Source organism: Arachis ipaensis, chromosome B1, assembly GCF_059453495.1.
Source record: "Arachis ipaensis isolate K30076 ecotype BB chromosome B1, ASM5945349v1, whole genome shotgun sequence".
In the NCBI taxonomy this organism is placed as follows: domain Eukaryota; kingdom Viridiplantae; phylum Streptophyta; class Magnoliopsida; order Fabales; family Fabaceae; genus Arachis; species Arachis ipaensis.
This window is the reverse complement of record NC_142436.1, coordinates 140,186,296-140,198,891: the sequence shown is the minus strand read 5'-3', so window position 1 is coordinate 140,198,891 and position 12,596 is coordinate 140,186,296. Positions and strand designations below refer to the sequence as shown.

General features: G+C 35.5%; 1 pseudogene; it reads left to right on the top strand.

Annotated features, from left to right (window-relative positions):
- The first annotated feature begins 2,120 nt into the window (after positions 1 to 2,120).
- On the top strand, positions 2,121 to 3,385 carry LOC148578609 (uncharacterized; annotated as a pseudogene).
- The last annotated feature ends 9,211 nt before the right edge of the window (positions 3,386 to 12,596 follow it).

Here is a 12,596-nt window from a genome sequence, read left to right as displayed (position 1 = left end):
GCTTGTCCTAGCACCTACAGATTGGAGTTGCATAAACAAAAGATAACACTGTAATTACTTGTTACACTATATAACATAAGATAAAATCTTCCTTAAACTAACTAAATCCTACCTACAAGAAGACAGACCATAAATCCTAGTATGAAAAAGAACACAGGACTGCAGCACTCGAACCATCGTCTATTCTCAACGGGATTCTTATTCTTCTTCTCAAATGCATCAAGCAATTCTTTCAACTTTTTCACCTTCTCCGCTAGAGCATCATCATCCTCTCTACCATGACCATCACATTGAAATACCCTATCAAACCACACAAAGAAATCACAGTGGGGAGTTTTCTCCTGCCCATAAAAATAGAAGGGTTTAGAGTACAACATTATCAGAAATCATGTTTGACATACAAAAAAAGTTTAAAATCATCAATACATTACCCTGTAAAAAGGACAGCCAAAGAAAGGTCTTTTCGGATTTTTCTCCGTTCCAGACTCTACAACTATGGCATAGGCTCCACAATGACATCTTGGAGTTTCTCCTTTGGCGACTCTGAACCTACCGCCGTGGGCAGAATCACTGCTAACACTGCCGTCACCACTACCTTTAACTCGCTGTCGATATGAACTTCCACAACTATCTCCGGCAGCAATTGTTAACACTATAGCCTTCGTTAATTAGGGTTTTGGCAAGAGGAAGAAGAAGATTTTGATTTCACACGTCGTTTCATGGCTATTTGTAATCTTTCATTGTCGTTTTTGTACAATCCACCCCAGGGACTACGTTGTCTGCTTTCCCACTTGTCTCTTATCATCTGTGTCACCAACTCAATGTGACACGTTGGATATCGCCGTTAGACTTTAACAGACCAATTTAATGGAAAGATCAATTGGTCTGACGCCAAAAAATGTTGAGGACTAACAGAGTGATTAATTTTAGTTAAGGATTAAAACGTCCACTTTAAAATTCCTTAGGAACCAATTTGGGTATATACTCTAAAAAGTTTGAGTATCATCTAAATTGTTCCGGGCTTAATCTGAACAAATCTACTCATAAATGCAAAAAATACGTCGAGTCGTCGATCAAAACAAGCTTGTATACTGATTAATTATCACTCAGACAAGGAAGAGGGGATCGAAGACAGCGTTGAGGTGTAGAAAAGTTCTTTTGCCAAGGATTCGAAGAATTCTGCATCGAGGTTTCAATTTGACAAGAAAGGGTTGCACACCATAACATTCTCGAATAGTGGGTTCGTCGCTCTTGGTAGCGAGAAGCAAAGAATTGGAAATTTGCTCCAAAAACACATATTTTACACATTCACATCCTAGCGATTTTTTGAGTTTTGTTGTGAGTTCTCTAAGTAGATTTCCTTCCATTCTTCTTTTTTCTTTAGTTTATTTTGATTCTGTAATTTATTTTCTGCAAGATAAAAACTCAAATACAATTAATTTCATATGAAGTCGATAGTTGAAAGTCGTTAGATGATAATTTAGTCAAATTTGTCAAATCATTTAAGGGTTCTTACCTATCAACTTCACATGAGTTTTCATTTTTCTGCAAAGTTACTTCCCTTCCAAAAAGTTTATTTGCTTTTCTATAATGCCCTAATATTTATTCCGAATTCTTGAAGTTTGTAAAGTGCCATTGTTATGTTTATTCATACAAAGTGCAAATAAGATACATTACCAGAATGTTTATTAGTCTTTTGCATGCATATTTATAATTTTGCCAAAGATTGTATTGTATTTGTCTTGTTTTTTTTTCATTGACGAAATTAGAGATTTTGATGCGCTTTTAAAATTGATATTCGAAAAGAGAAATTTGGTTCTGCTTCTAGAATTTAGATCATGAACCATGATCTTACTTTGATTTCGTCAAACTGTTGTCTTTGATTTCGAAAACACCAAAACTTGCATAACTGGTGTACCGAGAGAGAGAGAGAGGCATCACTAAGCACCTGATCAGAGATCCTAGGGTTTGGAATCAAGAAGAGTATTATCGTTTGGAAAACGAGTTATTTTCTATCTTTGTAGAACATCTTCCTGAAGATATTTCAAAGAAAGAGCTGTATCTTTTGTTCAACTGGACGGGACGCATAAATGATATTTACTTATCAAGAAAACAAAAAAATGGAAACACATACATCTTTGCATTCATCAGGTATACAACAAAGGGTGGAGCCATGAAGTCCATAGCGAAAATGAATAGAATGAGGCTACGAGGCAAAGTGGTCTCGGTAGGAGAAGCTCGGTATCGACGTACGAAGGAAGCGATGAATACTCAGAGACACCAGGTGGCAGTTGCCGTTCAAAATACGGTTAAGGTTCAAACGCAACAAGAAGTTAGCTAAAGGGATCTAGGGACTGAGGTGAAAGAGATGAGGAAAGAGAGGAGACAAGGGGACCCTCACGGCAATGGGTGGACGAAGAAGATGGAAGTACCTGTGACAAAAGAGAACCTGGTCTGGTTGCAGAGAAGTCTAATAGGCGGTACGACAAAGGCTATTGACTATAAGTCTCTGAGGGCCATGATAGGCAAGAATTTACCGCAAGTCGTGGAGGTACGAGAACTCGGAGCTTACAAAGCTCTCCTGACGTTTGATAGCATTTTAAGTGCGGAAGAAGCCTTCACGTTTAAAATGAACAATATTTTGAAGTTCTTCCATAGCGTCTGGAGATGGGATGAGGAGGAGCGTAGTGAAACCCGAATGGTATGGCTAGAGTGTTTTGGTGTCCCGCTACACACGTGGTCTGTGGAGATGTTTAAGCTGATTGGTAGTCAATGGGACGAAGTTGTTGGGTGCGACGAAGCCACAAAATCATGTCTATCCTTCAGTGTGGGGCGGATGCAAATTGACACTTATATTATGGACATTATCAATGAGTGGATTCACATCACTGTTGGTACTAGTGGGTTCGACATCCTAGTTAAGGAGGTTGGGCAGGAGAGTTATGGATCGAAGTGTCAGCTCGAGGATGTTAGCACTCCTGGTCCCCCAAAAGCATGCAAGATTTTGGGTACGAGCAGGTTGAATTTGATAACACCGGTAGCAAGCAGAGATCCAGTGGTCGAGGGGCTGATGGCGATGCCAAGAGAGGAAGAAGCTGAAAAGGGTAGATTGGTAATTCCCGTTAACATTTTGAATGAGTGGAGTTATTGTAACTTAATTGAAATTAAACCGGGGAAGGTAACAGAGGATTCAGTTAGGGAGGGAATAGCAAATTTCAAGGGATGTCATGATTTACTCATTGATGCAGAATCTGAAAAAACAGTTAGTTGGGATTATGGATTTGATGGGCTGAATTTTGGTGGATTTGGGAGAAAAAAACAAAATCAAAATAGACTGAATGGCTGGCCAATAATCCATCAGGTGGCACAAGTAGTGAGGGAGTGAGATTGGGCCGCTCCATCAACAGGAGGCAGAGACTGATGTGGAGGGCATGGAAGGATGGACCAGGCGACTGGGTCGGGTCGGGCTGCCTCTAGACGGGTGCTCTTCATCTCCTGGATCCAACACCGCAGCACATGCCTGCCTTGAAGGAGAGAACCTGGAACTTACGGACGAGACTGGGCCACGAGGGAAGGGAGGCGGACGAGCTGGCGAGCAAGACCACCGACGGGCTGAGCATGAGGCAACTGACGTCGTGACGGGGCACTTTGTGACTGAGTTGGAATCAACAGACCGTCTCCCCAAGCCATTAATGAACTCCGCGATGGTGATGGTAGGAGTCGACTTCTACAGGGAAGATGGGGACGAGAGACAGTCCCAGAAGACGAAGCCAGCTCCAGGGAAGGATGCTGCAGTCGGCTGGGAAGAGATCCTAGAAGTCGGTAACGAAGAATTAGCAGACGCTATGCCTCTGGCTGCTGCAAGACTTGAGGAAGGCGGTGGCGATAATGGGCCTAGGATGGATGCCGGCAGCGGGAACAAGGGACTTAGTGATATGAAAACTCTGGAAAGAGAAGAGCAGATGATTGAAAACAAAAGGGCATGGGATCTAGCAGTAGAATCCGGAGCAGTGCAGTGCGATGAAGATGACGACATAATGGCGATTCTACAAGAACAGAATGAAGCGCTTGCTCAAAAGAGGAGGTTGGCTAAGCAGAAAGAAAAGGCGCAAAGATGCAGACCAAAAAAGCTCAAAAAGGTGTGTACCAAAGATTTAAAATGATTTTTAGCTCTTGGAATGTTAGTGGGTTAGGGGGGATTGGTAAGCTGAGTATGGTTAAAGAGCTCAAAACAAAACAGAAGCTGAATATGTTAGGGTTGGTTGAGTTTAAAATGTCAGTTGTGACTAAGTTTGATGTAGTACGTATTTGAGGGAGCGATGTTGTAGGGTGGGAGTATGTAGGCTCGGAAGGCACGTCAGAGGGGCTGGTGTTAATGTGGGATATTATGCTGTTTAGAACGAATAATTGCTACAAAGGGGAGAGATGGTTATGTGTTGAAGGAGTCCTATTGAAAAATGATTTTCCTTGCGCTTTTTGTTTGGTATATGGTGCTCATAATAGAGCGGAAAAACTTGTTGTGTGGGAGGAATTGAGCTTTATAGCTGGTGTATGTCAAGTACCGATATGCTACATGGGTGACTTCAATGAGGTTATACAGGTTGAAGAGAGAAAAGGACAGGATAGGTTAACAGGGTCTGCAGAAGAATTCAAGTGTTGGGTACAAGATATGCAGCTAGTGGACCTACCATTGCATGATCGTAAGTTTACCTAGTTTAGAGGATGCTCCTGCAGTCGCATTGATACAGTCCTAGTGAGTGTAGAATGGACGGAGGAGTTTCCGGAGATTCGACTAAAAGAGGGACCAAAAGGTCTGTCAGATCACTGCCCAATTTTGAGGATGAAATCAGGAAGTTAGACGAGTTAGCAGGAAATGGAGTTTATGATGATACAGTGGAGGCTAGAAGGAAGGCACTAGTAAGCTGTTGCAAGCAGTGGTATGTCAGAAAAGAAATACACTGGAAGCAGATGTCGCGATCCAGGTATGCGAAAGATATGGATAAGAACACTAGGTACTTCCATAATTTGGCATCGGCAAGAAGGAGGAACAATAGACTTGATGCTCTGGTAATTCATGATAGGCTGATAAGAAATCAAGCTCGGATCAAAATTGCTATCAGAGATTTCTATAAAGATCTATATCACCAGGAGAGATCACCGGTAGTGGGTTTTAGGGACGGTCTGGTAAATCGGATTGATGAAGAAGACTCGATAGCTCTGGAGAGAATACCAACCATGGAGGAGATTAGAGAAGTCGTCTAGGATTGTGAATCTTCCAAGGCTCCAGGGAGTGATGGGTATAACATAAATTTCATTAAGAAGTACTGGGATGAGATTGGTGTGGAGTTCATGACAACTGTTCTGGACTTCTTTCGATCGTCACGGTTACCTTCTGAGGCCAATATTACTTGTGTGGCCCTAGCACCTAAGTTTACCGGAGCTAAGGAGATCAAGGACCTTCGGCCAATCAGCATGGTTGGTTGTGTATACAAAGTAATTTCCAAAGTGATGGTTAAGAGGATGAGATCAGTCATGCCAGGTCTAGTAGGGGAGACCTAAGGCGCATTTGTGAAAGGGCGGAAAATTCATGATGGGGCTCTTATTGCATGTGAAACAGTGCACTGGCTAAAGAGTAGAAAGAAGAAAGCGGCAATTATCAAATTAGATTTTCAGAAGGCTTATGATCGGGTAAAATGGAGTTTTGTGGATATTGTGCTGCAGAAGATGGGCTTTGGTTGGAAATGGAGGACATGGGTGAAGGAGTGTATTGGCACAGCTTCTATGTCGATCTTGGTAAATGGCTCACCATCTAAACCTTTTAAGATGGAGAGAGGTTTGAGACAAGGTGATCCACTATCTCCATTCCTGTTTGTTCTGGTTGTGGATGTGCTGCATAGGATGGTAGGGGAGGCAGTCAGAAACAAATGTATTTTACCGCTGCTGATTGGAAAGGACAATATAGAGTTATCATATTTACAATTCGTAGATGACACTATATTATTCTGTCCACCAGAGGAGGAGACCATCAGAAACTATGCCAGGTTGCTAAGGTGCTTTGAGATGATGTCAGGGTTGACTATTAACTTTGATAAATCAAGTCTAATTCCAATCAATTGCGAACAGCAGTGGACCTCCGACATGTGCAGCTACTTGGGATGTAAGGAGGCCGGTCTTCTAGTAAGATATCTTGGCATTTCTTTAGGAGCAAACCCAAGACTAGTCAGGACTTGGAAACCGATTATTGACATGAGGAGAAGCTCAACTTGTGGAAGGCAAAACTACTCAATAAGGCGGGTAAGCTTGTCCTTATTAAATCTGTGTTAAATAGCTTGCCGGTGTACTACTTGAGTCTGTATAAGATGCCGAAGGCAATGTCAGACAAGTTGATATTGTTGCAAAGGAGATTCCTATGGAGCAAGGAGGAAGGTAGGAATGGTTTGGCGTTAGTTAAGTGGGAGTTAGTTCAAGCCCCTAAAAAGGTGGGTGGGTTGGGGGTGGGTGATGCAGTAATTAGAAACATTGCACTTCTTTTCAAGTGGTGGTGGCGGTTCTCAAAAGAGGAGTGTCCATTATGGAAGAAGGTCGCGTGTTCTTGCTATGACTTGAACCCCAATGTGATGTTAACGGCTCAGACATTACCGGCTAGAGGGGGTCCATGGAAGGATATCTGTCAGCTGCAGATCAGGGATACTGATGTGAGAGATAAGATGATTGCGGGGTTATCTATGGAGGTGGGTGACGGAAGGAGGACTCGATTCTGGGAGGATGTTTGGCTACAAAGTGGTTCGCTAAAGATGAGTTTTCCGAGGCTTTTCTCTATTTTAAACCAAAAAGGATCTGTTATAGGGGGATTGTGGGTTTTGGGATGGGTTAGAGTGGATCTGGAACTTCCAGTGGAGGCGAGAGTTATACCAATGGGAGTTGGAATTAGTGGATTAATTACATGAAACTTTACGGCCTATTAAGCTAGCACATGATAAGCAAGATAAAGTTGTGTGGAAGTTTGACAATGAAGGTATTTTTTCAACTAACTCATTTGTGCAGGTAATGCATTCGGAGTCCCTCCCGGAGGAAATTACCAGCTACAGTTTTACCAGAATTATTTGGAAAGGTTTGGTTCCACCACGAGTGGAGTTATTTATTTGGTTTACTTTGATAGGGAGAGTGAACACCAAAGAAAGATTGCATAGACTGGGAATTGTTGAACATGGTGATAACATATGCGTTCTGTGTAAAAAAGACGTTGAATATATACATCACTTATTTCTGGGCTGAGTTTACTTGGCAGGTGTGGTGTCTATGGCTATCTGACTTTGGGAGATTGTGGTCTATTCCGGGCTCACTAAAGGAACACTTTGAGAGCTGGACATGTGTTGCTAGAAGGAAAGGAGACCGCAACAAGTGGCTCATATGTTTCTTTTCGGTTATTTGGAACATTTGGCTAGAGAGGAACCGGCAGATTTTCAAGAACATGGAAGGAGGTGCAGAGGAGGTGTTCCATAAATCTATACTCTGTTATAGAGAATGGTGTAATTTGGATCCCTTTTGTTATTATTGATGGCAATGCCGGAGATAACATTAGGGACATGTTTCTATTCTTTGTTTTTACAGGTTCCTTGTTTGTTAGTTTTTTCTCGCTCCACTTATTGTGTTGAGCTTCCTTGTTAAAAAAAAAAAACCAAAACCTGCATAACACTGATAATAATTCTATTATAATTGAAATGTATTGCAACGTAATTCAAAAAAATAACATTAGAAGAGTGTAGGTAGTCTCCTTTTTTTTTTTTTCTGGTCATGGGAAGGGTGTCAGTTTCTTTTTTAGTAAACTAATTGGTTACTAAAATGAATATTTGTAAATTGGATTTCATAGTGACAACCCAAACTCGTGTTTTTGTTTCTTCGAGCTTTGAATCTAGGCTCAATAACTAGTTATTAAGAAATACCAAAAACGAAACTAGTTGTCAAGACATCCGGCGAGGGCCCAAAAAGAATCATATACTTCTTGTCTATATTCGGATTGTTACATATTCCACCCCAAAAAAAAAAAAAAGTGCTACACATTGACTCTCTTATTCAAACTTGAAAGTGCTGCTGCTATTTATGATGTTACAAAATTCCTGATCTCCCACTCTGAACCAAGGAATAAAAAAAAGGGTTGTTATTATTATTATTTGTTAGATTTTATTAATTTATACAAAAAGTTAGAATACCAAATAAAAGAGAGCCTTTGATACTTGAGAGCACAAATTCTGTCTAATCTCTTCAGAAATGACACGTGATGGATTTATTCATTAGACGTTAAGAGAATTAGATTAAAATGTGATTCTTTTCTTTATAACATATATTGATGTATATATAATGATCAAGTATTAACCATAAAAAACTTAAATCACAATAAATTTTACACTATTATTTAATCTTATCTTATTTTATCATATACATTAATTATTAGGCCAAAAATTCAATAATACATGGTGACATCTAAAACAGTAAAACTCAAACTGGATCATTGAATCACTTTATGAACTTACAGGAATTCAACGCTTAAATATCCAATTCGTTTTCATAAAAAACAAAAGTCAAGAAACTCATCACCAAAAAAAATTAACATTATTATCATTATTATTATTATTTAAACAATATTTGTAGTAGTCTACTAGTAGACACTAGAGTAGACACTCCTCTTTATTCTATATTAAAAAAAAAAAAAAGTAAGAAATAATGGACCACAAGCATTTTCAGACGGTGAGGTAATCGTCTTGATTGTCATGTTATTTCAGATGGCATGTACCAAAGTTTTCCCGGATCCATAAATTTAGTTAACAGTAGCTATCCACTGTACTGAAACACCAGATATCCTTATATGCTGGGAGCACTAGAAGTCTTCATAGCAAAGACCTAATTAGCATTAGAAGTCTTTGCTATGAATTATTTCGTTACTTTAAATTTTTGCAATTAATTATATTTAAAGCATGACTATAGTAAAAAATAATTATTAAACATTAAATTATATATTTTCTAATTTTATTATGAAAAATATTAAAAGAGTATTAGAATTTATTATTTTTTGTCATATTTTTAACCATTAATCTAATTTTTATAATTTAATAATCTAACAACATACTTTAATCTACACTTTAAAACATTAATACCTAATTAATATTCAAAAACAATAAATATTGATAACTCTCTAGCATTTCTCTTCTATTATTACCAATTACATATTTTTATATGCTAGTTAGCTTCGCTAGCTATAATAATAATAATAAGTGGCGGAACTAGTTGATGGAAAGAGGAACAATGACCCCTCAAATTAATAATTTATACATGCTTAAATCTCTAATTTTTCAGTTTGGTTCCTTTTTAATTTAAATTTTTTTCTTCTTAACTTATATTTTTTATATTAGCTTCTCTTAAAAAAATTTGTAGTTTCGCCCCTAATAATAATAATAATAATAATAATAATAATAAACTGCAGGGCATGAAATTAATAACAATTACGTAGTGTCAAGTTATACGAAGATAAGGGAATATCTATGTCAGTGCCCAATTGCACCCTGTCTCACATGTTGTATGAAAAATCATTGTGCGGGCATGTTGTTCATGTCTCAATTGATCGTTTTCATTATTACAGTTCAATGAATCTCGTTGCAGCAGGGTGACTAGTGATGGTGATTGTTAATTTAATTTGTTATATTCATAAACCAGATAGGAACATATATGTATAGCCAGGCCAATTCACAGAACTTCGGAAAAATAACTACAATGAGAAAAAAAAAGGCTTACATTATGTTACCTGTGCTTTAATGTGTCTATGTTTGCCTTTCCTGTAAATACATAAAGAACAATAACTATTGGAGTATATATAAATTAAAATTTACACTATCATTCACAAATTAGCCTAAGTCATTTTTTCGGGACAAAGTTTTTTTTAGTCTTTTAACATTTGGATTAAATTTTAGGTTAATTCTTAACATTTAAAATATAATATTTTTAATATTCTTTTACTATTAAATATACGTAAACACTACTATATACTTAATTTTTACTAACATTTAAAAAATATTACTAAATTATATTAAAATGTTATCTATGTATATTAGTAATATTTTAATAATATTAAATATATTCTATATTACTAAAGAATTTTACTAACATTTTTCTAAAGATTTAATAATATTTAGTAAAAATATTATAATAGATCTTCTATAGTAATATTATGAAAAATGTTATAATAGATCTTTTTTAATAACACTTAAAAAAATGTTATAATAGATATATTTTGTAACACTTAAAAAAATATTATCATAGATATTTTTTGTAATACTTAAAAAATATTACAAAAGATATTTTATGTAACACTTAAAAAAATGTTACCATAAATTTTTTTATTTAATTTTAGAAACTAAAATAAGTTATGAATAAAAATTTAAAAGTCAAATTTGAGTTATTTAATATGACAATGTACTAATGACACCTGATACATAAATGACACATAGATAAATCTTATTATGATACGTGCTATTATTATTTATATTAATATACGTACACTAATAAATACGTCATTTCTTCATTTTATATGGCTGAAAATTTTTTTAAGGGCAATTTACTCAATTAAAATGGGTGTAAAGATTTTTTACTCAAATGCAACATTTTCAATTCGTTTACGTGAGTGTCCTTTTTGGTTATTATGTAAATTATGATAGGTAACCACAATTTTCAATTTGTATATAAATTGTGGGAGGTTGGCATGGTTTATACTTAGAAAACGTTGCACATAAACCGCGGCACAGATTATGAAAAAAAATGCTACTTGAAACAGTGCTTGGTCACCACGGTCTATGAAAAAAAGCTATGAGCATAAAACCTGGTTGGCTACCACGGTTTATGCTTTCTTATTCCTAATCCGCATAACTTCCAATCACTTCGTCTTCTTTCTTATTCCATTCTCTTTTTTCAGCTATTTGTCCACTTTTATTAATTATTTTTTATCTCTTTGCATCTTTTTTCATTTATTAAATTAATTATGTATTATTTTTATTTTTTTTTTTAAAATTACAAGAAAAAATGACTCATAATTAATCATGTCAAAAATTTCTCCATTTTTATGATAACTATAAAAAAGGTGGTTATAAATTTTTTAACAATTTGTGATTGTGTGGAAGATGTTTATTTATACTGGATTAAGGCACATTCAAAGAAAGATTGAGTAAATGGAGTATACATTTTTATTGCATTCATACTGTTTACATACAAAAATTAAGAATGAAGCGATTTTTAAAGAAAAAAAAAAGAGTATACTTTAGAAGGGATGAAAAGCAAAAAAAAATATTCTTAACTTATATAGTTTAGTACTCACTACGTACTCTATAATATACTGTACTGTACTCTGATTTGCAATTCAGTCTCAACTTTTAACAAACATAAATAGAGAATTCATTATATTTATTCATTATATTTGAATTTGTTATGGTCTTGATCATTTAAATTGAAAAAATATTTTGTATTAGTGACTAATTTAGGATATATTTTTGCATTATTAGTTATGTCTAAGAATTGATACTTAATTTATTAATATGTTTGTGAACACATGCATTTTAATTTTTAATTTTAATTTTATTTTTATAATTTTTTATTTTTATTTAATTATGACCAGTCCATTGAAATCAGTAGCAATGGATGAGAATGAATGGTATAATAACAAGGTTGAACAAAAGCGAGTGTTCAATGGTAGGATAATCATTTCAAATGCAACATTGTCCGGTGGGAGAAAGGTGAAACTGTTTGAAGTATCAAAGGAGGACAACCAAGAAGTTGAAAGACAGAAAAGATATTTTCAAGAATGAAGCGATTTTTAAAGGAAAAAAAAAAAGAGTATACTTTAGAAGGGATGAAGAGCAAAAAAAATATTCTTAACTTATATAGTTTAGTACTCACTACGTACTCTATAATATACTGTACTGTACTCTGACTTGCAATTCAGTCTCAACTTTTAACAAACATAAATAGAGAATTCATTATATTTATTCATTATATTTGAATTTGTTATGGTCTTGATCATTTAAATTGAAAAAATATTTTGTATTAATGACTAATTTAGGATATATTTTTGCATTATTAGTTATGTCTAAGAATTGATACTTAATTTATTAATATGTTTGTGAACACATGCATTTTAATTTTTAATTTTAATTTTATTTTTATAATTTTTTATTTTTATTTAATTATGACCAGTCCATTGGAATCAGTAGCAATGGATGAGAATGAATGGTATAATAACAAGGTTGAACAAAAGCGAGTGTTCAATGGTAGGATAATCATTTCAAATGCAACATTGTCCGGTGGGAGAAAGGTGAAACTGTTTGAAGTATGAGGACAACCAAGAAGTTGAAAGACAGAAAAGATATTTTCAAGAATGAAGCGATTTTTAAAGAAAAAAAAAGAGTATACTTTAGAAGGGATGAAGAGCAAAAAAAAATATTCTTAACTTATATAGTTTAGTACTCACTACGTACTCTATAATATACTGTACTGTACTCTAATTTGCAATTCAGTCTCAATTTTTAACAAACATAAATAGAGAATTCATTATATTT